At 36.5% G+C, this 27,691-nt stretch overlaps 2 long non-coding RNA genes across 2 annotated transcripts; both read right to left on the reverse strand.

Moving 5' to 3' along the window:
* Window positions 1-4,562: 4,562 nt before the first annotated feature.
* Window positions 4,563-5,617, reverse strand: LOC138900636 (uncharacterized). The gene is made up of 2 exons (XR_011411752.1): window positions 4,952-5,617; window positions 4,563-4,653 (listed from the first exon to the last, which is right to left on the reverse strand). It is a non-coding gene; the product is annotated as an uncharacterized lncRNA (long non-coding RNA).
* Window positions 5,618-23,671: 18,054 nt separating this feature from the next.
* Window positions 23,672-25,139, reverse strand: LOC138900562 (uncharacterized). The gene is made up of 2 exons (XR_011411658.1): window positions 24,183-25,139; window positions 23,672-23,988 (listed from the first exon to the last, which is right to left on the reverse strand). It is a non-coding gene; the product is annotated as an uncharacterized lncRNA (long non-coding RNA).
* Window positions 25,140-27,691: the final 2,552 nt, after the last annotated feature.

Genomic DNA, 27,691 nt, shown 5'->3' on the forward strand with positions numbered 1-27,691 from the left:
TGAGCAAATTTTAAAAATAATTTTGTATATTCAAACATATATGAGAATGTTTTAGAAGTTGCAAGTTTTGCTTCTTTCCATTACTTGAACGTATACAAGTTTACAACATTGCATTTACAACAGCAGCAAATGAACAAAAATACAATGCCAAAAAATTGTAGCTAGACTGATATTTATTGGGTCTAGCCGGTTCTTAATTCTGATTTTTTTTATTTCTTCTTTTTTCCGGGGCTGATCTGGCAATCCTAGTTCTTTTCATTATTCCATAGCCAGTTTGGAAAAATTAAAAAATATTTTTCGAAAAATATATTCTTTCATACCAAACACACCCTTAGCCCATTTTTGTTTTCCTTAGCAATGGACGCATTGACGCGACACATTCAAGGGGAGATGCCTTGGTGCATGTTATTTGCAGATGATATAGTTCTGATTGATGAGACGCGAGGTGGTGTTAATGAGAGGCTGGAGGTCTGGAGACATACCCTTGAGTCTAAAGGTTTCAAGTTGAGCAAAACCAAGACAGAATACGGAGTGCAAGTTCAGCGGTGTTACCCATGAAGCGGACGGGGATGTGAGGCTTGATACGCAAGTCATTCCTAGGAGAGAGAGTTGTCTCAAGTACCTTGGGTCTATAATTCAGAATGTTGGAAAGATTGATGAAGACGTTACACATCGTATCGGAGCAGGATGGATGAAGTGGAGGCTCGTTTTCTGTGTCTTGTGTGATTAGAATATGCCTTTGAGACTTAAAGGTAAGTTCTACAAGGTAGTGGTTAGATCGACTATGTTGTATGGGGTAGGCTGCTGGCCGGTCAAGAAATCCCATGTCCAGCTGATGAAAGTAACTGAAATGAGGTTGTTGAGATGGATATGTGGACATACTATGTTATATAGAATTAGGAATGAAGTTATTCGGGACAAGGTGAGAGTGGCCCCCGTGGAGGAAAAGATGCGAGAGGCGAGGCTAAGATGATTCGGGCATATTAAAAAGAGAAACACAAATGCCCCCGTCAGGAGGTATGAGAGGTTGGCCTTGGGTGTTGGAGGAAGGGTAGAGGTAGGCCAAAGAAGTATTGTGGAGAGGTGATCAAGCGGAACATGGCACAGTTGGAGCTAACCGAGGACATGACCCTTGATAGGAGGGTGTTGAGGTTGAGAATTAGGGTAAAATGTTAGTAGGTAGTCGAGCGTTTCCCCGTGTCTTCCTTAGTTTAATAGTATTAGTATTAGTTTGATATCCCTTTCATCCTTAGTTTGCTATTACCACATATCTTGTACTGTTGTTACTTGCCTTCCTTACGACCTTAGTTTGCTATCATTTCATATCTTGTACTGTTATTACTGACTATTAGTACTCCTTTCATACACTTTTGCTATCTTGGGTTTTGTTCTCTAAATACCTTGTATTGATATCACTTACTATCGGTGTTTCTTCCATCCTTTCTTTAGCCGAGGGTCTATAGGAAACAGTCTCTCTATTCTTCCAGGGAAGGGGTAAGGCTGCGTACATCCTATCATCCCCAGACCCTACTTGTGAGATTACACTAGGTTGTTGTTGTTGTTGTTGATCCGACGGAAGGAAACCAACAACTGATCCTTAATTATCCTCTTTTGGGTAATTATTACTCTAGGTTACATATGGTAATTTCTATAGTATAGGCTACAAAGATAAAATTTTGGTGATATTTACGAATATCCAATGCTGTTAACAATGTCTAACTGTTGATTAGAGGAAGTGATATGGAGTAAGAGTTGGGATATTTGATAAGGAAAATGCATCCACCAAGAATTTACGAAAGTCATTTCTATCCTTTTGGTGGAAATCATTTTATTAGAGAAACTTTCCATAATTCAAGATAAGGCTGGCAAGTGGGCCGATCTCGGATCTAAACGGATCAAGTGGGCCGGTCCAAACAGTTCCGGTCCCGGGCCGGTCCCAAATAAAACGGGCCAAATGGTATTTTTGTAGGGACCGGCCCGGGACCGGGACCGTTTGGTCCCGGGCTAAACGGTCCCGGCCCGCGGGCTAAATGGGCCCAATAAATTTTTTTTAAAAAGAATTAAATAGAAATTAGAGACACAGGGATGTTAAAAAAATATCTAAGGCAATGCCTTGTAAGTTTTATTATAGATTTGTGACCTAAATTATTTAATTCAAATTTAAAGTCTAAAGACAAAATTATTGTAAAGAGATATTTAAAGCAATGCCTTGTAATTTTATTATAGCATTAAAAAAATATGACAATATCTTTCTTAGTCTTCATCCCCCCTATGGAATGAGCACAACAAGGTGCTAATACCACCATTGAGAAGAAAAAGAAACTAATCAAGATGTGCCAAAATACAAGTTACATAATACATACTAATTTTTGTCAACCTTTATATAAATAGTTTTTAAATAAATAATATATATATATATATATATATATATATATATATATATATATATATATATATATATAGTATAGTATAGTACTAAGTGTATAGTATATAAGCTATATGTACATCTTATATAGCTTATATACTATACACTTAGTACTATACTATACTATATATACATCTTATATCGATATATATATAAATATATATATTAAAACTTAAGAGTTAGAACGAGTTTACCGAATTGACGAACAACTTGTTGAAAATTGATTATCTTTAAAGATTTGAAGACTTCAATTCACCAACTTCACAATTTTTTCACAAATTGTAACAATAAAGTAAGCAATAGTAGCAATTATAGAATAAAATTAGAGAGAGATTATGATAGATTGATGATTTTGTAAGAAAAATGAAAGAATGAGGGGGTATTTATAGTTGAAAATAGGAAAAAGTGTAATTATAAAAAGTTTGGGGTTAAAACAAAGTTGGGAAGTTAAAACAAAGTTAGGGGGAGGGGGGTTAAATGGCTATTTTATAAATAATCAACGACTATTTTTGACAACCCAACGGCTACTTTTTAAATTTTAAAGATAATTTTTTTTTTTCTTTTTAAAAGTTGACCATTGGGACCGTTTGGCCCGCGAGGGGACCGGTCCGGTCCCGGTCCCTGGCGGGCCCAAAACATAGGACCGCTAAGCTGATAGCCTACTTGGAGGACTCTCGACCTGTCTATCGAGACCTGCGGGCATGAAATGCAACGTCCCCAGGCAAAATGGACGTCAGTACAAATAATGTACCGAGTGTGTAAGGAATAAAAATTAGTAAACCATAGGCATGAGAAAAACATGGAGTAAAAGACTCGACATGTATGCCTCAATAACTCTGTGAATCATTAATATTATAATGTCATGCATATGCGTATAAATGTCATACCATGCATGGGTATATACGTTCATAACATCATCAAGCCTCTGAGGGCATCCCATCATATCATCTCAGCCACTGTGGGCAAATCATCAACGTATACCAGCTGATCAGGTGGTGGTGCGTATATAACGCCGTAACCTTTTTTTATATCCCATATACATATATATATACATATATACACGTATATAACGCCGTCTGGTCATGGGTCAATGTGCATGTATAAATGAATGCAATGCATGAGAAATACGTCAATAAAATCTCTCGGAATGTCAAAAGACTATTATGCCTCTGATTAATGTCATGAAATAGACTTTATCAACTTACGTATTTTCTGATACCCATGAACAGACGATAGAATAATAAGACTTGAATATAAGTATCTCTAGCATTTTTATGAATAGAGTCATTTATGAAAGTTGTGCATTTGCTCGTGTCGTTTGTGTCGTATGAATCATGCCAAAAAGAAGGAAGGGATAGCCTTAACATACCTGAGCCGGTTCTCTTGACAATCCCTCTAATACATGTCAGTTACGATAACATGTAATCGGCAAGATCGGAGTAGGGAAAAATCCGTATGATATTCTTGAGAAAGATTGCACTGTACTCCCTTAGAACTGCAAAATCCCGTTGCTATAGCATTACGTAGTCTCATATAATTTTTGTGAAGATTGCATTAAGTTTGCTGAAGTTTCATCTCTTAAATTAGTAGAGATAAGCATATTATTTAGGTGAATTTAGAGAAGTCTCACGTTACTAGGATACTAAGAATTCACGTTTGAATTCTTGAAGATGCTCATGAGATCTTGCTGAATTGCCATGAAATCATGTTGAATTTGTTGAAGATACTAAAGTTCTCACGTTACCAAGTTAGAGAAGTCTGATAAGTGAGTTGAATTTGAAGACTCACGTTACTTTGAATGACTCTTAAGTTTTGAGATGTCTTATGATGTGGGCCCCACTTTATGTGGTGGCTTAACCACATATCTTTAATCTTTAGTCTTGCCACCTACTCAATAATGGCTTAAGAGTCATATATATTGGGTGGCTTGCTGCCACGTTGATGTTTACCCATTCTTAACCATTTAACCATCAACACCTTAATAATTGTTAATCTCCCACTAAAATCAATAATTACCCGATTATTCACATAATTAAGAATTATCTCAACTTACTTAAAATACTACTCACTTTTAACATACCTCATACATTTTACTCATTCTTAAATTGTTACCTGAAACTTATCTCATTTTAAAAAAAAATATATATCTCTGTTCGGGAACGAACTTCATTAAATTACTGATTAGGACTCAAATATCATGCTTAACATATAAAACATATTTCTTTTTGCTGTTACAGAAGCAATAGGCTTGGATGAGCATGATAGCTTGAAGAAGGAGTACCGGGCTCAAGGCCCTTCTTATTTGACTTTGACTCTACTGGAATTGGCTGGCTTCTATTTTTTATGGCGCTTCTCTATGGAATCTTGTTCTTACTGCCTTCCTAAAGAGCTATGCGACGTCACAGATCAAGCTTTACGAGTTGTTTATTTCCAAAATGAAACACCCTACCTTTTTTTCGACTCTGTATCTAGATCTTTATTTAGAGGGTGGTAGCCCTATATCCTTTAGCTTTCACTTACCATTACTATGAAACACTGCCATACAAATCATTGGACTTTTCACTTTGCTTCATCGTATTTAAACATGATGATTGATGAGGCTTTGGAACAAGAATATCTTCTTTCTAGGGGAAGGGGCAAGCGTGTCAAAGATGCTCTTGTCATCATATAAAACATATTAGCATCCGGGAATAGTAATTGTAAATTTAAGAATATCACTGATCTCTCATATAATGTTGTTTCATTGATTATTTTACCTTTTATGTTCTGGCTCACCCAAAATAGGTACTCCCTCAGTTCAACTTTATGTATTAAACTTTCCATTTTATCCTTAATGAGATCATTTATAGCCACACAAAAGGCTAAAACTTGTTTAAGACCATAAATTTAAAAATCTTTCTTTCTTAAACTCTGTGCCCAGTCAAACACTGTCACTTAAATAGGGGTGGAGGAAGTAGCTTTTAATTTGCGCGGAAGATAATAATAACTTATCTGTCCTTTCTTTTTCTGTAATGGTTTACCAATTTAATTTGTTTAAATAGAAATTTCTCTTTTCTAATCAGCATGAAATAAGATATACTTCCTCCGTTTTCAGTTTAAATATTAAGTGGATTCTCAGTAAGTCATGTTAGTAACGGTAAAATGGGGATGTTAATATTAAATCGTTTTCAAATACAAAATTTCGTCATTCTTTTGGGGAAAAACTAATAAGAAAAGTCTGTTGCATAGGAATTATTAGGTCTTTTGATCATCAACTAAATTAATAATTAGGTTAGATTATCCTAGAACCTAAGTTTTCTATTCATTAATATGATGAGCTGTACAAAAGATTATTATCTAATTAAAAGCACATAAGCTAATTGGAAACCCTGAAGCCTTCTTGGCAACAGAAGATCTGTAGAGAAGGCTCGCTCCTAAATTATATGTCTTTCATTTACCTTTTCTTTCTGCTAATTTCCTTTTCCGTGGTCTTTTTTACTTTTTTCTTAGGAGGGGAATATGGGCAGTTTCCTTCTATTTATCATAGATCATCAAGTTATCATTACATAACTATGCTCTACTTAGTTGCCTTGATAGCTTTTATTTTTAATTCAGAAAATATAGAATACTTAAATCCCTTGAGATGCTTCTTCAAAGAATATTTCAGGATCTGGGAATTGCACCACCTGAAAAAGTTTATGTGACAGGAAATATGATCAAGTTCAGAACTGGCGATTTGATATGCCTCAAAACAAACATGCCAATTAAAATGCTGATCACTAACACAAAGGTCAGAAGAAATACAAAGGCGTTGGCAGTTGGCGTCTCAGAGAGGACTGTGAGGCATCCAACCGCTATGGCTTTTGTGTTTACTGCAGTTGTGCATTTGCTGGAAATTGTGCATTTGATCGTTTTATTTGTGTCGTATGAATTATGCCAAAAAGAAGGAAGGGATAGCCTTAACATACCTGAGCCACTTCTCTTGACAATCCCTCTAATACATGTTAATTGCGATAACATATAATCGGCAAGATCGGAGTAGGAAAAAATCCATATGATATTCTTGAGAAAGATTGCACCGTACTCCCTTAGAACCACAAAATTCCGTTGCTATAATATTACGTAGTCTCGTATGATTTTTGTAGTAAAATTATGTTGCTAATATCTAGTCTTTCATGAATAAGTTTGCTGAAGCTTCATCTCTTAAATTAGTAGAGATGAGCAAATTATTTTGGTGAGTTTAGAGAAGCCTCATGTTACCAGGATTCTAAGAATTCACGTTTGAATTCTTGAAGATGCTCATGAGATCTTGTTGAATTGCCATGAAATCATGTTGAATTTGTTGAAGATACTAAAGTTCTCACGTTACCAAGTTAGAGAAGTCTTATAAGTGAGTTGAATTTGAAGACTCACGTTACTTTGAATGATTCTTAAGTTTTTGAGATGTCTTATGATGTGGGCCCCACTTTATGTGGTGGCTTAACCACATATCCTTAATCTTTAGTCTTGCCACCTACTCAATAATGGCTTAAGAGTCATATATATAGGGGTGGCTTGCTGCCACGTTGATGTTTACCCATTCTTAACCAATTAACTACCAACACCTTATTAATCTCCCACTAAAATTAATAATTACCCGATTATTCTCATAATTAAAAATTATCTCAATTTACTTAAAATACTACTCACTTTTAGAATACTTCATACATTTTACTATCATAGTCATGTGGTACCTTGTATGGTACTAGTCCATAAATACCAGGTATTATAGCACAGACCATATTTTATCCCAAATTATCAAATTTCGACAAAACTCATTTTCATTGATTCGTTTACCCTTTCACCTTCACGAATTTACTCATTATTTGTTTGAAATTGCATAATACTTATAATCTCTAAATAATCTTGTCCTTGAATTGATGTCAATTATTTTACGATAAATTCAACGTACAATACTACAGGGTGTAACATCGTCGTAACAAATTACTGCGGAGCGTAATATCGTCGTAATAAATTACTGCGGAGCGTAACATCATCGTAATAAATTACTGCGGAGCGTAACATCATCGTAATAAATTACTGCGGAGCATAACATCGACGTAATAATGCGAGACGTAATATCATTCTCCCCTTTGGAACATTTGTCCTCGAATGTTGACTGATGCACTTATCATTTTCATAACCTATGTCTTCCGAATACTTTAGTATTCTCTCCTTGCCATCTAGGCAATTGTTCTGTGAATAAATCCAAAGGCCAAGGCATTCCCCCTCTAGGCTTCTTTCTCATACCATGACTTGTAGTCGAAATCCTTCCAATCTCGTAACTGTTGCTACCTTCTTTCATGCAGCATGTATGACTTTGTCTTTGTACGTGCACCTATGCGATTCTTTTTTTCCTTTTTCTTCCAGCTTTTAGCCAATCTCTAGGCCTCATTTTGTGAACATATATAAAATTATGACAAGCTGTCCTTCTGGGCGTCTATGGCTTTACTACATCTAAGTAGGTCCCCCATTGTTACTGAGGTCTGCTACCAAACTCCTGGTTACTCTTGTTGCTTATTCGATATATATAAATCTAAGTCCTTTAATGCTTCCTCATTACTATTCATCTTACGTATGACGGCCTGATCTCATCTCATACTATTGAACTTTTATCCATCTATTGTTGATTCACCTTACATGGGTATTTTAATCCCGTACAATTCATGAAATCCTTTTCAAGTCATTACTCAATCGAAGGCGCAAACGTCATCCTTTATCTATCGTAATCACACCCTCATTCTACTACCAGGGCAGCATTCCATCTTTTCTAAATACTACTAGCCTTAAACTCCTTTGAGTTCATTCAGGCTATACTAAGCTTTCTATAACTTAGAGAAACCATCATCTCTCTTGTTTTCACTGGCTTAATCCCGAAGACTTATCCATTTTCGTCACCTTCTCACTTGCCCTTTCTTATCCTTACTCCTGTCTTCCTAAAACCTTGTCGCTTTACCATACTTTAGCTTGCGACCTACACATATCTATTTATATTATTCGCAACCTTCCTTCAACTTGCTTGCATCATAGATTTCCTTGTGTTATTATGGAACATCAAGCGAGACATCACATTATTTCTAAGTCTTCTTTTCTCTCTTAACTAGGCCTATCGGTACCTAGAAACCATAGGTTGGAAGATATGCCACTGACGATGCCGCTACCATTCCTGGATATTGAATCCCAGTACTTCTAGCCTTCTATCTGCAATATGGATTAGTCACAACCTTCTGCACCTGAGTATCTCGTACGTTGTTCATCTTTACTTTACTTACCTTAAAATCTCGCATCACATATTCTATCTCTTTCATGACCTCCCTTTCAAATAGGTATAATTTACATCCACGACTTGAAGCTCTATTATAACACTTGCACCTCAAGTGCATACACAATCCGGTGGGAGCTTCATACTGACTTCTTATAAGGCTGGTACTCTTCTAAATGGCTTTATTGTAGAGCCATTATAGAATATGGCTGTTGTACTATCTCTCTTGCACCTCTGATATTAAGAGTGATTCTATTATGTTCTCAATCATGACTTCTATAATTTTCTGGGTCCAATAATCAGACTACTGATTTACTTAGCTGATGTAACTCTTTAGTTTCCTCTTCCTTTTGACCAGCCTTTATGTAGGCTTAAGCTATCTTTCGATCTATGGCTCATGGTATTAGTTATTACTTTAGCCCTTCATGGACGCTATGGAATATCCATACAATCTTCTAACAATTCAATCCTTTGTCTAAGACCTGGACTCAATTCTTTCTTTTAACTTATACCAGAGTCTTCTACAGCTATATGATTGTCAACATACATGCTGCATGGATAGTACTCCAAAATCTTGAGTGCGTTCATAACGTAACTAACTCTGGATCATTGATCGAATAATTCCTTTCGTTCCATCTCAGCTTTCTTTAAACGTAAGCAATTACTTTTCCTGGTCTTTCTGCCCCCTTGTTGCGCCATTACTTAGCTTATCTTAGTTCCCATGCTTGTCGGAATTTTATGCAATTCATATGGTCTCGAATATTACTTTTGGTTTCATTTCCCACTCATTAGCCACGCTAGGTGCCACTTCCTTATGGAGTGCATACAATGTTGTTGTGAGATTATTGTTACAAGACCATTTTCTCTTTTGGTCACTGTGCTTAGGTTGAAGCCTCCTTCCTTATTTCCTCAGCTAGTCTTTTGTTGTAGTATTTAGGGAGACCTTCTGGCTCTTGTAAAGTTACAAGCTTATCACATCGTATACTTGATGGAATTTTTTATGTTGTTCCTCGCCTATAATTATCCGTAGTTGCTTATTTCCACGCCTTTATGCTTGTAGGGTTGCTCCTGAACTAAAGTTTTGACTGTCTTCCCAGTAAGACTAACTTTTATTTCCATAACATTCATACGGTACCTTTAACTACCCTAACTCTTGTTTGAATATTTCTCAAGGGTCACGATGTCGTATCTGCGAGACTGAATTCCCATGTTGGGGTTCACTATGTTTATCTTGCACGATCTGTTGATTTGTCGGTAACCTCTTGTCTAGCCATAACTAGACTCTTCCTGAATCAACTACTAACTGCTCGTTGGTCCATTCCCATATTAATATTCCGCGTAATCTTTATTGGGTTATTTCCTTTGTCTTAACTTACGTCTCGCACTGGCTCCTTATCTATTAATAACATCTCGGGCATGAATCCTTACTTCCTCTCCTTGATGTCGTGTTTGCATAATGTTCTGGAATCATAGCATATCTGTAGGATTTGAATGAGTGCAATCTCATCCCTTTTCTCATTTGTATCGTATTCTTTTACCATTCCATAGTTACTAGAACCACTTAATTCTGACTTAGTGCCACATCACACCGTATTCCCCCCTTTAGGGGAGCACTAAGATTTAGTGCTACGATGATCTACGTATAGATGTTTTACCTTTTATCTTTGGTATCTTTTCACATCATCGATGATCCTTACTCGCCTCGTGGTAATCCTTCTGTACCAAGGATAATGAAATTCCTCACTCGCGAGGGTGACACTTAGTGTAACTAGCACATATAGTCTCTTAAGCTTAACTTTTTTCACCTTGCTTGTTTTAGGGAAGCGTCTTCCTGAATGACCTTTAAAGGGTATTCCTATGTCGTCCATTCTATTATCGCCGGGACGCAATCTCTGAAATTCTCATGATGTCGACTATTACTCAGTCCCTAGTTCATGTTTAGTTTATCTTGTTAATCAATCCTTACTGATTTCTTATTACTCCGGGGTCTAATTTTTCCTTTTGGTAACCACGTTGGAGTCACGAACTTATTTCTTGAAATGAGGATATGACTTTATGGCCTGCACTCTTTTGTTGTCTCAAGGCCTGTCACCTCTCGTCTTTTCCTTCACTTGACTATAGACTCTGTAATACTGTAATTTTTTTATCTACCGTTGTCATCCATGTATCACATCTTACTTATAATGCTTCATTATCTCTCTTCTTATTTCCCTGCTAATATTTATGTCTATCACTTTATTCTGAAAACTCGAACAAGATATTCTTTTGCTTTTAGCTCTCCTTCCTCCATCCATTGGCTCTTCGGGTTGCCTAGCATTCTCTCTTTACTAGGGATAGGAGCCATACTAAGGTAATATTTATCCCTTTATGATTCCAGTGCCTATCTTTGAACATTCTAGTACTCACATCTAGTTGTACTATTCTAGAGTGCATCATCTGAGTGTCTCACAAAGAGATCTATTAGCACATTTGCAATATCCTTCGGAAATGTCAACTAACGCAAATAATCCATTCACCATTTTGGGTTACCCTAACCCCAGCTAGATCCTGATATCCTGCTTCACTTATACTACTTCTGCTAGCTCCCACAGGGCATAACTAAGATCGGTGTGGCCAATTGTACATACCTCTGTTATTGTTGAAGGTAACTCAAAAGGCTTATATTCCTCAGTCTGAATTGTAAATACTGATAATCTTTATTAGCTAGGTACCTCATTGTAACGATCCGGCCTGCCGTTTTGAGTATTATAATCCCGTTCCCCCATTTACTGCTCAATTTATGCCTTACAGTTGATTTATGACTTATCGGGTTAGTTGGTTCGGGTCCGGAAGGATTTCGGAGTGAAATGAGACACTTAGTCTCATAATTGAAAACTTAAGTTAAAATAGTGACCGGATGTCGACTTATGTGTAAATGACCCTGGAATGGAGTTTTGATGATTCCAATAGCTCCGTATGGTGATTTTGGACTTAGGAGCATGTCCGAAAAATTATTTGGAGGTCCGTAGTGGAATTAAGCTTGAAATGTCGAAAGTTAAATTCTTGGAAAGTTTGACCCGGGGGTTGAATTTTTGATATCGAGGTCGGAATCCGATTATGGAAATTGGAATTGCTTTATTATGTCATTTATGACTTGTGTGCAAAATTTTAGGTCAATCGGACTTGATTCGATAGATTTCGGCATCGAATGTAGAAGTTGGAAATTTCATAAGACTAAAGTTTCAAGTGAGTTCGCACAAGACCTAATTTCAAATGAGTATAACTCTCGTGACACGAAGTGTTATATGGGCGTATTACCTATCAAATGAAAGATCTTTGAGTCTAGTATCTAATGCTTTAAACCGTTCATCATTTGGACATTTCTACAAGAAGTTATGACCAAATAACTAAAGGCTGGAAAAATATAATTCTGCGACCAATTATGCGATCGCAAAACAGTTATGCGATCGCAAAACTTCTTCTGCGGCCGCAAACTGGTCGCAGAATGGATTAGAAGAGCCCAGTTCTGGGCACCGATTTTGCGATCAATTTTACAGCCTGCATACCCATTCTGCGGTCCATTATGCAACCGCAGACCTGCTTTCGGAGGGTTAATTTTTCTATTTTCATAACTCGATCCCATTTTGATAAATAGGCTTTGGGACTCATTTTGGAGCAAAAATCTGATATTTTTAGAGAGAAGGGAGAGTGTTCTAGAGAGAAGAAGAAGCTCAAGTGCTTTGTTCATCAAGATATTGTTCAAGCTTTAAAATCCAACAAGGAAATATCACAAGATCTTCACCCAAAAGGTAAGGTTCTAACCCCTAGTCTTCAATTTTGAGTTTGGGTAAAGATGGGTGATTAAGATTATAATTCTTGGGTGTAATAGTATTATTTATACATATTAATAAGGCTTATGGAAAGATTATTGAGTTCAAATGGGTAAAGATTAGGTTTAAAATGGTAAAATCTTCAATGACTTTAATTGAAGATTTGAGGGTATATCGGAATTTGGTGAAATTTGTATGGTTGGACTCGTGGTTTGATGGGTGTTCATATTTTGTAACTTTTATCGGGTTTCGAGACGTGGGCTCCATGAACGATTTTTGAGTTAATTTCGAATTTTATTGGAAAAATTAGTATTTCCTTATGGAATTAATTACAATAATTGGTATTGATTGAATCGAATTAATTATGGCTAGATACGAGGCTTTCGGAGACCAATTCTCGTGGCAAGGGCATAGCGGAATAAAGAATTTACATGGGTTGAGGTAAGTAACTCTTCTAATCTTGGAGTTGAGGGTATGAACCCTGAATATATGTATTTCTTGAATTGTTGGGAGGTGACGCACATGCTAGGTGACAGGCGTGTGGGCATGCACTATAGAAATTGTGACATAATTGTTTCTGTGGAATTTTGTAGTTAAATGATCTTGGCATTTTCCATGTCATTTTATGAGTTAAAGAAATTGAGCTGAAAAGAATATTAAAAATCATGTTGAGGTTTTGGGCTAGTATTATTGGGACCCACAGAGGTCATATTATTGTGAATTATTTATTTTAAATTAAAAATTTATACTCAGTCATATTCATGTCATTACTTATCATATCTCAGTCTTTGTTATTATTTATTGATATATCATATCATCATTTTGGGCTGTTCTCATGACATTGTGAGCCCATGAGAGAGAGACTGGAGAGATTGATGACTGAGGGAGGTCGAGGGCCTTATTGTGAGGATATTTTTGGGATCGGGCTGCACGCCACAGTAGGCCATGTTGGCTTTATATATATATATATATATATATATATATATATATATATATATATATATATATATTATATTATATTATTGCACGTACGTTGGCCGTGCAGCATGTGAGTTGGCCGTGCGGATCCATATATTATACTATTGTACGTGAGTTGGCCGTGCAACACGTGAGTTGTCCGTGCGGATCTAGATATTATTATAGCACGTGAGTTGTTTGTGCAACACGTGAGTTGTCTGTGCGGATCCAGATATGATATTATAGCACGTGAGTTGTCTGTGCTTATAGTGCTTGGGCTGTAGGAGCCCCTCATGAGTCTGTACACACCCCCAGTGAGCGCAGTTGACTATAAACAGGGATCAGGCTGCACGCCGCAACAGGTATTGTATAGCGCTGAGTGATTGAGTGTGCTGAGCATAGTGAGAGAGAATGCGAGACAGTTAGATTGAGTACTCTGAGAGTGTGAGTACATGAGTACAATCTCTGAGATATATTGCATTGACATGCACACATGACATATATGTGATAGTATCCTAGGAAGCTTAAATCTATTCAAGGACAAGAATAAAGCTTTGGAATCTCAAAGAGGGCCTTTAACAAGATGTCAAGCTAAAGAGTTGCAAAACAAGGTCATTAGACTCCAAGTGCAAATAAAAAAGTTATTAATTGGGATGGAGAGATCAAGGATAAAGGATATGAGTTGTCTAGATGTTATAATTATTTTATGGTCCAAATTCATGTCCAAGAAAAGGTGGATTAGATCCCAAAAGACATCATCTAAAGAAGGTCCAAATCAGGCCACTATTGGACCTATTTGGAACCTAAAAATGTGTCCAAACTTGAAGCCCAATAAGTCCTACATGAAGCCACATTTTTATAACATAAAAAGGACTTACTTTCTGCCCAAGAAAGGTTCAATAGGCGTGATAGAAGTTGGGTACAAGTTGGTGCCAAGTTGCTTGCAAGTTGCCTTCAAGATTTCCAAGATCCTATTCATGATTGGTTTGGGACTTTCAAGATTCTATCCAAGATTGGTTTTAACTTATTTTCATATATTTTGGTACTAGATTTATTGCTTTCCTAGGTAGTTAAGGTTATGTTTTCCATTTCCTAAGATTGTTGGAGTTACTTTCCAAGATTGACTTGGTTTTTGTTTCCTAGTGTTTTTTCTTTTCCTAAGGTATTTGGACTTGTTGTCCAAAGTAGTTTAGGACTTTATTTCCTTATTTTTAGGTAGGAATTTCGTGACCACCTCTCTATATAAAGGGGTGTCTTATTTATTTTTAGATTTTAGATTATTATAGACTATTATCAATTAAAATTGTGAGATTTTTCTTGCACTCTTGTGTGTGGCTACTCTTGGATTTATTCTTCAACCTTCAAGACTCAACTTAAGGTGGTAAGATTAAACTCTTTCGAAATCTTAGATCACTTCTAGGTATTCAAGAAAGGTGATAAGTTTAGGCTTATTGTTGTTCTTGTTATTCTAAAGGGCCGGGTTTCACAATCTATCTCTTGTTTTTAATTCTCTACCAAAGGTGATTAGTTCTTTGTTAGCTAGTTATTGTTATTAGGATTCAACTTCAAGAATAGACTTCTTGAATTCAAGAAACTCTTTCTTGAATTCAATCTATCTTTAATTTTCAATCATTCTTTTGTTTCTTTATTTTTTTTTAGCTTCCGCACGTTTCTTGATTTTCTTTAGTAATTCTTGGACCCCTATCGTGTTGTTATTAATATGCATAGAGATGTGTTTCTTCATGCTGTACGGTATCATATTATTCATGATTTCTCACACATGTTGACAGATGGGCATAGTGATGCAATTGTTTTATACGAGTTATTTGGAAAGAAAATGAAACATCCCATTTATTATTGAAAGGATTTTGGGAAAATCACAGTTTTCAGACTTACTCATATTTTGGTAATTTTAGTGAAAATAATTGAGTTTTACTATTATATTTGTAAAGAAAAATATTTATTTATCCGGAACTGTGAACGAACTGAGCACTTTATTATTGAGTTATTCATTGTGCTGCCTCAATTATGTTGTTATGAGATTTGTTTTCTGGATATTTTTGTGGACTATTGGTTTTGGACCCAACCTTTGTAAAAGCTCGTCACTGCTTTCAACCTAAGGTTAGGTTTGCTACTTACTCAGTACATGGGGTTGGTTGTACTAATACTATACTTCTGCACCTTGAGTGCAGATGTTGGCTGCTGATGTTGTTGTGTTCGATGGAAGCTGGATTTGAAGATGTATCTGCGTTCCGGTTGTAGCTGCCTCTTGTTCTTGGTAGCCTTAGATTCATAAAACTCTGTTTATGTACTTCTAAAACAGATGATGTATTTATTTCATACCAGTTTTGTATACTCTATTCTTAGAAGCTCATGATTTGTATTACCAGTTCTTGGGGAAAAGTATTGGCTTTAGATATTTTCTTTTAATTAATTGCCTCGTTAATTTCATTGGAATCAGGTAGTTGGTAATTGGCTTACCTAATGGGTTGGGTTAGGTGCCATCAAGACTAGTTAGATTTTGGGTCATGACAAGGTGGTATTAGAGCTCTAGGTTCATAGGTTCTATAAGTCATGAGCAAGTGTCTAGTAGAGTTTTGCGGATCAATATGATGATGTCCATACCTATCTTCGAGAGGCTACAGGGCATTCTGGATAATTTTCCATCTTTCTTTCTTTATCGTGCGGAATTGATTCAGCTTGAAGTATAACTTTTTGAATTCCTCCCATGCATTCGTATGCGCACATAAGCACTCGGTATCAGTTGTGCATCGCCGGCTTGTTATTCCATGAATGAGGTTCGAAATATGTATTCTGTGTTTTGGTGATGGGCCAGTCTTGAGGACTTGAGGCCAGGATTTGACCGAAGCTTAGGCTCGGTAGTTTCAGTTGTGTGAACTTGTATAATTGGACTCATATGTCCAGTAGTGTCCCTGTGAGTGGAATTTGTAGCTCGATCTGGGTGACCATATAATGATTTTATTGTGACCGCGTGATGTATTAAGATGGTTTGAAAGTGACGGGAAAAAGGGATGTAAAGAGGGGCTATTGGGTATTTGACTTTTGTCTCGATTTGACATAGAGTCTCGAGTTATGAATGTGTTGAAGGATCTTTTACGTGGTGTAATTGTGGAACAAATTAAATTTTCGTATCTTGTTGATGAGTTCAAACTCATGAAGGTTAAGTGATTACGTAGGAGTTGTGGCAATAAAAAAGGGTATAGAAAGATGCCAGTTTGAGGCTAAACATGCGGGTTATCACCTGCGAAATAAACTACAGAGGTGTGATCTTTATAATGTTGTGTGGAGAATCTTCTTTTCTACTAGTAGAGTAGATGTATTGGGATTTGAATTTGAATTGGTCAAGAAAGTTGATCTGACTATCACGAGAATGAAGGCGAGCTTAGTAGATGATTTGAGGTACCATATAGGTTGTGATGCAGGAGCTTGGGAAGAATTTGTTTAAATCTCACTACGGTGTTATGGCAGTAATTGAATATGGGTATTGTGAATTACTGAATGTCTTGATCTATGACTTTAAGCCAAGTGGGGGAGCCTACTATTGACAATTCGATTTCATGGTTATAGGTTAAATTAAGTTTTGGTCCGAGACATACTTGTGGAGCAGTTATGACTATAGAGGCTGAGATCGAGGATGACTCGAGTAAGGAAATTTCCTAAATACGGGATATAATGCACTTACGAAAATATGAACAATCATGAAATGATTAAGTTGTAAATTGTGAAGAATGTAGTGCACATGGAATATGAATTTGGCCAGTGGTGTTAAGGCATGGTTATTTCTTTAAGTGATGTTGTGCTAATGGGGCATGTGTCTTTTGGCCCGTTTGGGCGGTGCAATTCAATTTTTAGCCGAGTGGGTGACTATTGAGAAGGTTCTAATGGGTCCGAGATTTATATATAGCAATTGAAAATTGTTTCGGACTTGTGTATGGATAGAATCTGAGATTTGCGTTTGATGGTATCGGGACTCGCGGTAATTCTGTATGACTATGGATTCTACATTCCAGTATAAGAAAGGTCAAAGAACATTTTTAAGTTCACATGAGGTCTCTTCAGAGTGGGTGTCTCGGTGGTGGTACTTATATGGTGCTTAAGAAGGAATACAACGGCTTATGAACCTTAGGGCGGTGTGGTTCTAAGTGAGGATGTCTTATAATGAGGCCTTACAAGTGTTTTGGTGGCAATATTCTTGGGTTTTGGTGACTTACGTGGTTTGGTCGAGTTAGAGGAATTTAGTTCTAATAACTTGGTTATGTGCAGATGGATTTCAAAGTGTTCTTTATGGTTTCTACCATGGTTTGAATCGGATACTTTTCTACCGGTGTGGAGAACGTATTGTGTGTTGTGATTTCCTCCTGGAAAGAAGTAAGAGAACAGTTTCTAACTAATAGGGTATGTAAATTGTTGGCGACTCAAAGTTGATAATAAGATTCTTGTGCTTTTCACATGATGGCATAATAGATGTGATGTGTTGTGCGGGATTAGGATTTACATGTACAAGGTGAAAATTCAGTCTTGAAGAGAAGGTAACGAATGTTAGACAGCATGGTCAGTTTCAAATATTTCGATGAGTGTTATAACTGCTTGGTAATTCCTGAGAAGGGTGCGCATTTCAGAATGCACGTTATGTTTTGACTTACGGATGTTCATCGGTATTGCAGTACTCACCTGGTTGATAGACTGTTGATATTCAAATTATTGCTATGTGGCACAGAAGAATTATGAAAGTATTCCTAATGGGATTATCGTGAATGGAAGATGTGTTAGTCATTTTAGTGCTGAAGTTGGGATCAGTTACGGTGATTTATGTGTTCGATGAATTTGGAGACTGGGAGTTTTCAAAAATATATTGTTTCGGGGTTGCGACCTATTTGAGGTGACTATTTTATTTAAAACTCGGTGGAGGCACTAGTTGCGTTAATTATTTGTGATAGCTATGCGCTATGAGTGCATATATATGTGAGGTTTGAGCCCATTTGCGGTCTTTAGAGCAAGTATTCATACTCGAAAAAATGCTTAGGCGCTATTATATGCCTAAAGTTGACTGTTAAGCGTAAAGTCATAACGTTTCCCGTATTCATACTTTTGTTGAGAACTATGTGGGCTATACTTGAGGTTATAAAGAAGATGATTCCCTAAATAAATGGGATAGTTACTGATTCTGCATTATTTCTGATTTGAAGTGTGATAGCAGACTTTGCACGTGCTTACACTATGGCGTGTTATTTCTACCAGTCCAGGAGCATGAGAATCTTATTTCATTATCATATACAAGTGCACTTGTTTAATTGCTCATGTATGATATACTGGGACTGGAAGCCTATGACCATGCCGGGTGATTCATATTATTGGCATGTGAGTTGTCTGTGTCGTGTGTAGGAATTATATTTCTATGATAATTTATCTGATTCATTAATTTCCTTCCTCTACAATTGTGCACATGCGCCTACGGTTATCCTCTTCACGAAATTTGAGGAGTTGGCTGTAACATTGTGGTTGTGGTGGTGCTTATTGAACTTGCAATATGGTTCTCTTCCTTGAGACATCTCCCATATTTGGGTACACGGATTGTGCAATGGTGGCTGGAGCTATATTGATGTGGCATGTCTGTGGGATAGTTGTATTTAATAATATAAGGTCATTGGACCTAGAATGAGTACTATCAGGTTTGAAACGGTATATTCGGGAAGATAATATTAAAATTCGGCTTAGGAAGTGATTATGGTTCTGGTTGGAGCGAGAGAGCTCCATTACTTGTTGATCTGATAAGGGGTCTTGAGATTTCTGCGTGTTTCTTTTATTTTCAGCAGTGTGCAAAAGTTTTAGAACGAGGTTTTGTTTCATATAGGGTTTAATACTATTACCGGGTTACTTTGGAGTAGTTAATGTGATAGAAAATGGTGCTGCGAGCATGCGAGTTGTATAGTATGTTAAGTGATTATATCTGGGGTTATGGTTATGGCTCAATACAACTTGTTCAGACTCATACAGCATGTTGATACGAGATTCAGGTCTTGAAAAGAAATTCTGAATATTGGAAATTGAATCCCAAGGTTTATGGGCTAAGGTTGAAGTAATAATTTTTAATTATGTTGTGTTGTCAGGCCTATACAATTTACACGGAATAGAATGGCGTGGGATCATCCCGGGTACGTGCGTGGTAAGATGGAACAGTGATGTGGTGGCTTGGAAATAACTCATGGCACGTTCGAGGAAGAATGTATGTTTAAGTGGGGGAAAATGTAATAACCCGGCCGGTCATTTTGAGTATTATAGCCCCGTTCCCCCATTTACTACTCAATTTATACCTTACAGGTGATTTATGACTTATCGGGTTAGTTGGTTTGGGTCCAAAAAGATTTCGGAGTGAAATGAGACACTTAGTCTCATAATTGAAAACTTAAGTTAAAATAATGATCGGATATCGACTTATGTATAAACGACCCCGGAATGGAGTTTTGATGATTCCAATAGCTCCGTATGGTGATTTTGGACTTAAGAGCGTGTCCGAAAAATTATTTGGAGGTCCGTAGTGGAATTGGGCTTAAAATGCCGAAAGTTAAATTTTTGGGAAGTTTGGCCCGAGGGTTGACTTTTTGATATCGAGGTCGGAATCCGATTATGGAAATTGGAATAGCTTCATTATGTCATTTATGATTTGTGTGCAAAATTTGAGGTCAATCGGACTTGATTCGATAGGTTTCGGCATCGAATCTAGAAGTTGGAAATTTCATAAGACTAAAGTTTTAAGTGAGTTCGCATAAGACCTAACTTCAAATGAGTATAAATCTTATTATACGAAGTGTTATATGGTGTATTACCTATCAAATAAAAGATCTTTGAGTCTAATTTCTGACGCTTCAAACCGTTCGTCATTTGGACATTCCTACAAGAAGTTAAGACCAAATTACCAAGGCTGGAAAAATGCAATTTTGCGACCAATTATGCGATCGCAAAACAGTTATGCGATCGCAAAACAGTTATGCGATCGCAAAACTGCTTCTGTGACCGCAAACTGGTCGCAGAATGGATCAGAAGAGCCCAGTTCTGGGTACCAATTTTGCGACCCGCATACCCCTTCTGCGGTCCATTATGCGACCGCAGACCTGCTTTCGGAGGGTTAATTTTTCTATTTTCATAACCCGACCCCATTTTGATAAATAGGCTTTGGGACTCATTTTGGAGCAAAAATCTGACATTTTTAGAGAGAAGGGAGAGTGTTCTAGAGAGAGGAAGAAGCTCAAGTGCTTTGTTCATCAAGATCTTATTCAAGCTTTGAAATCCAACAAGGAAATATCACAAGATCTTCACCCAAGAGGTAAGGTTCTAACCCCTAGTCTTCAATTTCGAGTTTGGGTAAAGATGGGTGATTAAGAGTATGATTCTTGGGTGTAATAGTATTATTTATACATATCAATAAGGCTTATGGAAAGATTATTGAGTTCAAATGGGTAAATATTGGGTTGAAAATGGTAAAATCTTCAATGACTTTAATTGAAGATTTAAGGGTCGAGTTGATGTCGGAGTTTGGTGAAATATTTATGGTTGGACTCGTGGTTTGATGGTTGTTCATATTTTGGAACTTTTGTCAAGTTCTGAGACATGGGCCCAATCCCACAGACGATTTTTGAGTTTATTTCGGATTTTATTGGAAAAATTAGTATTTCCTTATGGAATTAATTACAATAATTATTATTGATTGAATCAAATTAGTTGTCGCTAGATACGAGGCTTTCGACGACCAATTCTCGTGGCAAGGGCATAGCGGAATAAAGAATTTACATGGGTTGAAGTAAGTAACTCTTCTAATCTTGGAGTTTAGGGTATGAACCCTAAATATATGTATTTCGTGAATTGCTAGGAGGTGACGCACATGCTAGGTGTCGGGCGTGTGGGCGTACACTATAGAAATTGTGACATAATTATTTTTGTGGAATTTTGTAGTTAAATGATCTTGGCATTTTCCATGCGGTTTTATGAGTTAAAGAAATTGAGCTGAAAAGCATATTAAAAATCATGTTGAGGCTATGTGCCAGTATTATTGGGACCATAGAGGTCATATTATTGTGAATTATTTATTTTAAATTAAAAATTTATACTCAGTCATATTCATGTCATTACATATCATATCTCAGTCTCTGTTATTATTTATTGATACGTCATATCATCATTTTGGGTTGTTCTCATGCCATTGTGAGCCCATGAGAGAGAGACTGGAGAGATTGATGACTGAGGGAGGCCGAGGGCCTGATCATGAGGATATTTTTGGGATCAGATTACACGCCGCAGCAGGCCATGTTGGCTTTATATATATTATACTATTGCACATGAGTTGGTCGTTCAGCACGTGAGTTAGTTGTACGGATCCATATATTATACTATTGCACGTAGTTAGCCGTGCAGCACGTGAGTTGTCTGTGCGGATCCAGATATTATTATAGCACGTGAGTTGTCCATGCAACACGTGAGTTGTCCGTGCGGATCCAGATATGATATTATAGCATGTGAGTTATCCGTGCAGCACGTGAGTTGTTCGTGTTATAGCGCTAGGGCTGTAGGAGCCCCTCATGAGTCTGTACACACCCCCAATGAGCGCAGTCGACTATAAATAGGGATCGGGCTCCACGCCACAGCAGGTATTGTATAGCGCTGAGTGATTGAGTGTGCTGAGCATAGTGAGAGAGAATGTGAGATAGTGAGATTGAGTACTCTGAGAGTGTGAGTACATGAGTACAATCTCTGAGATACATTGCATTGACATGCACATATGACATATATGCATAGAGATGTATTTTTCTCATGCTGTACGGTATCAGATTATCATAATTTCTCACACATGTTGACAGATGGGCATAGTGATGCAATTGTTTTATACGGGTTATTTGAAAAAAAAAATGAAATATCCCATTTATTATTGAAAGGATTTTGGGAAAATCACAGTTTTCAGACTTACTCATAATTTGGTAATTTTAGTTAAAATAATTGAGTTTTACTATTATATTTGAAAAGAAAAATATTTATTTTTCCGGAACCGTGAACGAACTGAGCACTTTATTATTGAGTTATTCATTGTGCTGCCTCAATTCTATTGTTATGAGATTTGTTTTCTGGATATTATTATGGACTATTGGTTTTGGACCCGACCTTGGTAAAAGCTCGTCACTGCTTTCAACCTAAGGTTAGGTTTGTTACTTACTCAGTACATGGGGTCGGTTGTACTGATATTACACTTATGCACTTTGCGTGCAGATGTTGGCTGCCGTTGTTGCTGTGTTCGATGGAAGCTGGATTTGAAGATGTATCTGTGTTCCGGTTGTAGCTGCCTCTTGTTCATGGTAGCCTTAGATTCATAAAACTCTATTTATGTACTTCTTAAATAGATGATGTATTTATTTCATACTAACTTTGTATACTCTATTCTTGGAAGCTCATGATTTGTACTACCAGTCTTGGAGAAAAGTATTGGTTTTAGATATTTTCTTTTAATTAATTGCCTCGTTAATTTCATTAGAATCAGATAGTTGGTAATTGGCTTACCTAACGGGTTGGGTTAGGTGCCATCACGACAAGTTGGATTTTGGGTCGTGACACTCATACCCTTTTTCACCTTGCTTCTTTTACTTGTTGAAACTTATATCTACCTCCTGAATCTCTCATTGCTTTTCACCATATGGGTAGATATTCTTAACTTAATGCTCCTTATCAAGAAGCTTACACACATGTTCTGCTGAAAACTTCACATTTACACATCATAAGCATCATGAAACATCGAGTTCCTCTGACTCAACTCATCCACAACTATATCTCTTACCAACCGTCTTTCTGGATGTAGGCATTGTCGTATTATGAATAACATAGAGTTTAGGAAATTGAGTTCTTACAACTGAGCTTTACCACACGATCTAGAGTAAGAAGAAAGAGTGACAGTCCTAAATGCCCTGTAGCCTCCTGCTTATAAGTGCGGTGCACAACACACCCACAAACGAGACTCTACTAAACACGGCTTGTAGACTCCCTAGGACAGAACTGTTCTGATACCACTTTTGTCACGACCCAAACCGATAGGCCGTGACGGGTACCCGGTGCCTTACTCAATCGAGTACCAACATTACATATCATTCTTATCGTAGTAACATTGGAAAATGGGCCAAACGGGCCATCATGGGATAACCAGAATAAACATAAGGGAATACTCAATATAAGGTGACCCAATCTGACATAAAAACTTATACATGTGACATAGGGCCTATAAGACCAAAATTGCACTGAACATAGGCCGATAAGGCCGTACAATCATTCACGTACACGACATATGTCTACAAGCCTCTAAGGATACATAAATGTCATAAAGGTCGGGACAAAGCCCCGCCATACCAATCAACACATGTCCTAATCATACAGACCAATAGCAACTCCGGAGCAAATGGAGCGCACCAACATCTTCTGCTGAGCTGATAGCCTACTTGGAGGACTCTCGACCTGTCTATCCGAACCTGCGGGCATAAAACACAGTATCCTCAGGTAAAAGGGACGTCAGTACAAATAATGTACCGAGTATGTATGGAATGAAAATCAGTAAACCATAGGCATGAGAAAAACATGGAGTAAAAGAGTCGACATGTATGTCTGAATAACTCTGTGAATCATTAATATTATAATGTCATGCATATATGTATAAATGTCATACCATGCATGGGTATATGCGTTCATAACATCATCAAGCCTCTGAGGGCATCCCATCATATCATCTCAGCCACTGTGGGGAAATCATCAATGTATACTAGCTGATTAGGTGGTGGTGCGTATATAACGATGTAACCTTTTCCCATATTCCATATACATATATATATATATACACACACACACATATATACGCGTATATAATACCGTCTGGTCATGGGTCAATGTACATGTATAAATGAATGCAATGCATGAGAAATACGTCAATAAAATCTCTTGAAATGTCAAAAGACCATTATGCCTCTGATTAATATCATGAAATAGACTTTATCAACTTAGGTATTTTTTGAGATCCATGAACAGACGAAAGAATAATAAGACTTATGGGAAATCAAGAATATAAGCATCTCTAGCATTTCTACGAATATAGTCATTTATGAAAGTTGTGCATTTGCTCGTTTCGTTTGTGTCGTATGAATCATGATAAAAAGAAGGAAGGGATAGCCTTAACATACCTGAGCCGCTTCTCTTGACAATCCCTCTAATACACGTCAATTGCGATAACATGTAATCAGCAAGATCGGAGTAGGAAAAAATCCGTATGATATTCTTGAGAAAGATTGCACCGTACTCCCTTAGAACCGCAAAATCCCATTGCTATAACATTATGTAGTCTCGTATGATTTTGATAGTAATATTACGTTGCTAATATCTAGTCTTTTATGAATGAGTTTGGGAAGCTTCATCTCTTAAATTAATAGAGATGAGCAAATCATTTTGGTGAATTTAGAGAAGCCTCACGTTACAAGGATACTAAGAATTCACGTTTGAATTCTTGAAGATGCTCATGAGATCTTGTTGAATTGCCATGAAATCATGTTGAATTTGTTGGAGATACTAAAGTACTCACGTTACCAAGTTAGAGAAGTCTTATAAGTGAGTTGAATTTGAAGACTCACGTTACTTTGAATGACTCTTAAGTTTTTGAGATGTGTTATGATGTGGGACTCACTTTATGTGGTGTCTTAACCACATATCCTTAATCTTTAGTTTTGCCACCTACTCAATAATGGCTTAAGAGTCATATATATTGGGGTGGCTTGCTGCCACGTTGATGTTTACCCATTCTTAACCAATTAACCACCAACACTTTAATAATTATTAATCTCCCACTAAAATTAATAATTACCCGATTATCCATATAATTAACAATTATCTCAACTTACTTAAAATACTACTCACTTTTAACATACCTCATACATCTTACTATCATAGTCATGTGGTACCTTGTATGGTACTAGTCCATAAATAACGGGTATTATAGCTCGCACCATATTTTATCCCAAATTATAAAATTTCGAGAAAACTCATTTTCTTTGATTCGTTTACCCTTTCACCTTCACGAATTTACTCATCATTTGTTTGAAATTGCATAATACTTATAATCTCCAAATAATCTTGTCCTTGAACTCATGTCAATTATCTTACGACAAGTTCAACGTATAATACTACAGGGGGTAACATCGTCGTAACAAATTACTGTGGAGCGTAACATCATCGTAATAAATTACTGCGGAGCGTAACATCATCGTAATAAATTACTACGTAGCGTAACATCATCGTAATAAATTACTGCGGAGCGTAACATCGACGTAATAATGCGAGGCATAACCGAACCATAGTAAAAGCCTAGCAATCTTCTTTCGTTCAATGAGAGGAGAAATAAATTTAAGATAAATTGTTTCAAAAGAGTTCATTAGGCTTCTAAATTATTTTCCTATAAGCCTCTTTTGTTGAATGAAGGAGTTTTCTCTAATTCTTAAAATTGTTACCTGGAACTTATCTCGTTTGTTTTTTTGAAATATATATCTTTGTTCGGGAACGAACTTCATTAAATTACTGATTAGGAATCAAATATCATGCTCAACATATAAAGCATATTTCTTTTTGTTGTTACAGAAGCAATAGGCTTGGATGAACGTGATAGCTTGAAGAAGTAGTACCGGGCTCAAAGCCCTTCTTATTTGACTTTGACTCTGCTGAAACTATCTGGCTTTTGTTTTTTATGGTGCTTCTCTATGGAATCTTGTTCTTACTGCCTTCCTAAAGAGCTATGCGACGTCACAGATCAAGCTTTCCGAGTTGTTTATTTCCAAAACGAAACACCCTACCTTTTCTTCGACTCTGTATCTAGATCTTTATTTAGAGGGTGGTAGCCCTATATCCTTAAGCTTCCACTTACCATTGCTATGAAACACTACCATACAAATCGTTGGATTTTTTACTTTGCTTCATCCTATTTAAATATGATGATTGATGAGGCTGTGGAGCCAGAATATCTTCTTTCTGGGGGAAGGGGCAAGCATGTCAAAGATGCTCTTGTCATCATATAAAACTTATTAGCATCCGGGAATAGTAATTGCAAATTTAAGAATATTACTAATCTCTCATAGAAGTAAATGTTGTTTCATTGATTATTTTACCTTTTATGTTCTGGCTCACCCAAAATAGGTACTCCCTCAGTTCAACTTTATATATTATACTTTCCTTTTTGTTTGTCCCTAAAAGAATGCCGTACTTCCTTTTTTAGAAATAATTTAAATTTAAACTTTTCATTTTATCCTTAATGAGATCATTTATAGCCACACAAAAGTCTAAAACTTGTTTAAGACCATAAATTTAAAAGTCTTTCTTTCTTAAACTCTGTGCTCAGTCAAACACTACCACTTAAATAGGGGTGGAGGAAGTAGCTTTTAATTTGCGCGGAGGATAATAATAACTTATCTGTCCTTTCTTCTTCTGCATTGGTTTACCAATTTAATTTGTTTAAATAGAAATTTCTCTTTTCTAGTCAGCATGAAATAAGATATACTTCCTCCGTCGTATCTTATGTGATGGTGCTTGATTGAACATGAAGTTTAAGAAATAAAGGACTTTCCACATAAGTTAAATATAAGGTATAATTTACTCTTACTATTAAGAATTAAATGAAAGTTGGTAAGAGTTTCACATGTCACTTCCTACTTTTCTTTCCTAATAAAATTAGTTTAAATATTAAGTGAATTCTCAGTAAGTCATGTTAGTAAGGGTAAAATGGGGATGTTAATATTAAATCGTTTTCAAATATAGAATTTCGTCATTCTTTTGGGGCAAGACTAATAAGAAAAGTCTTTTGTATAGGAATTATTAGGCCTTTTGATCATCAACAAAATTAATAATCAGGTTAGATTATCCTAGAACCTAAGTTTTCTATTCATTAATATGATGAGATGTACAAAAGATTATTATCTAATTAAAAGCATATAAGCTAATTGGAAACCCTGAAGCCTTCTTGGCAACAGAAGATCTGTAGAGAAGGCTCGCTCCTAAATTATATTTCTTTCATTTACCTTTTATTTCTGCTAATTTCCTTTTCCGTGGTCTCTTTTACATTTTTCTTAGGAGAGGAATATGGGCAGTTTTCTTCTATTTATCCTAGATCATCAAGTTATCATTACATAACTATGCTCTACTTAG

This window comes from Nicotiana tomentosiformis, chromosome 10 (genome assembly GCF_000390325.3).
Source record: "Nicotiana tomentosiformis chromosome 10, ASM39032v3, whole genome shotgun sequence".
Lineage (NCBI taxonomy): Eukaryota > Viridiplantae > Streptophyta > Magnoliopsida > Solanales > Solanaceae > Nicotiana > Nicotiana tomentosiformis.